This window comes from Triturus cristatus, chromosome 10 (genome assembly GCF_964204655.1).
Source record: "Triturus cristatus chromosome 10, aTriCri1.1, whole genome shotgun sequence".
NCBI classification, from domain to species: Eukaryota; Metazoa; Chordata; class Amphibia; order Caudata; family Salamandridae; genus Triturus; species Triturus cristatus.
In genome coordinates this window covers 1,169,704,882-1,169,707,156 of record NC_140593.1, presented here as the reverse complement: position 1 = coordinate 1,169,707,156, position 2,275 = coordinate 1,169,704,882, and positions in this window count along the sequence as shown.

Sequence of the window (2,275 nt, the reverse complement as noted above, 5' to 3'; positions counted from 1 at the left end):
GCCTGCAAAAAAAGGAATGTGAACTTGAGCCAGCAAATGTTTTTACCCTTTCTGTGGAGTATTATTATAGTCAGTCTTCCTTCAAAACTGTGGGTTTTTCACCCACAAAGCACAAAAACTGTTACAGAGAATTAAATTGATGAGAGTTATTTAGAATCACATGACTATTGATATCTTTTTCTTTCACATTGAGGTGCAACTTATTAGGTTGAAAGTTCAGAAGAGGTACAAAGATGGTCAGCAGAATAGGGTAGAAGAATTAATACCAATGTTAGAAAAGTTCCATTACATGGTAAGGGTTACTATTCAGCTCTTATTTTTTCAAAATATTTGAGGCACCTCAGTTTTAATAGAATTTTTGTAGAAAATATTCAGCAGCAATAGCACACTTTCCAGCAGCAAGAAAGACAGAATGAAAAAGGGTCAATCATTGTTAAAAGAAAGAATTACAGCCTTACAGTTGGTATGGAATCATCGCCCTGGAGATGTCGTCCTACTGGCAACATGTTTAAAGTCAAAATGGGTGAGGACTCAGGGTATCCTGGCACTAGTGAGTACTATATAATTTTTTTTCACAAAGTGGTTGATGATCAATTAAAAACATTTAGAATTTGGGTGAAATTTGCAATCAATTAACACAGTGTATTGCTGTATTAATAGTGATTAAATGAGGAACTGTGTAGTAATATAAAGAGAATTCATTATACAATGTTACATTTTCGTTTCATTTCCACCTCTTCTGAAAGCCTGTCTGGACCACAGCAGACTCTTCTTACCTTCCCATCCCTCACTGTGGAGCTGGCATTGCATTAATGCTAATGTTCCATTATAAATAATTAAACGCAACTATGGGCTGAGGTCACACTGATTTACTTGGATAAGCCCAAACATTTGTGTTTATGTATACAGCCTGGTATTGGGGCAGATGTACTAATGTTTTATACAACACAGTGCAGCAACCAAAGCTGCTGCACTGCATGAGAGGGGCAGGGCAGGACAGTGCCAAATCTACAAACAGATGGCAACGCTGCTCTCTTTTCAAGTGCTTGCACACAAGTTGGCAGCCATGTGCCATGCTCACACCGTTGAACCATCAAGCAAAGGTGATCACTTGATTTCTTGTATAGGTTTAGTCCTGAGAAGGTGTCCTTCCAGTACAAAATACTATGCTTATGCATACTTTGGATGTTTGCTCTACAGTCCAGCACACATGCAGAGTGAGAAACATTTGGAGAAAAATAAATGTTTCTCCTACTTCAGGCCTGTGTCAAGGTGTAAAATAGTTTTATGCAAAGCCAATCTATAAATCTTAGTAAATCGGTTGCATGGAAATGCTCATTCAGTACTCATGGGGCATAAAAAGTATCTGAAAGTAGTGTATAGCACACAGAGAAACTTTGTGTTACTTTAAGTTTAGCTGCAAGAAAAGAGGTAGTGCTGATTTGATGAACTTTTATACATTATGGGAGCTTTTCTTCATGTTGCTACTCCCTATCAGAAAAAAAGCATTATGGGTGTTGTAATTTTATCCTTAAACGTAACTGTTAAATGAAAATTAACAGCAAGAGTTAATGACTATTGAAGCCCAGTCTTGTAATATTATTTTCAGGAGAAAAATACATTTAACTGCCTCACAAATTGCATGCAATAATAACTTTACACATGGAAATAGCTCTCCTAATAGTCACAATTTCTCTTCAATATGATTTTCCCATGCTACCCACATTTAAACCCTTTTGTTTTTGGTTAAATATGTTTTGTTAAAACAATAACATCATAAAATACATTGGTATAAACTATATATGCAGATACGCAGAATATACTATTTTTTTTTCATTGAAGTGAACACAAGCAATCACAATTAGTTCTTCTGTCTGTGAAACTGCAGCCTTTGTTCCCTTTATTTCCCATACAACAACCTGTCCCTGGTGATGGCTCAGCAGGCCATCTGCATTCCCACATCTGCAGTCCAACATTCCTTTGAAATATAGCAGCAACCATTTAATGATTTTTCAGCAATTAGACGTACTTTGTATTCCAATCTAACATGAGGCATTTCTTTATATTAGAAATAATCCACTCTACCTTTCCAGTAAATATGTTTTCTCTCCTGTGCTAAAATCATTGTATTGTACATAAAATGATTGTGAAACACTTGATGACAAGCGGTGTCACCAGCTTTAGCTTTTTATATTTAAACACTAACAGTATCTTTGGAGATCACAGCCATGTGAAGATGTCAGTCACTGGTGCACATGATTTGGATGTCAGTCAC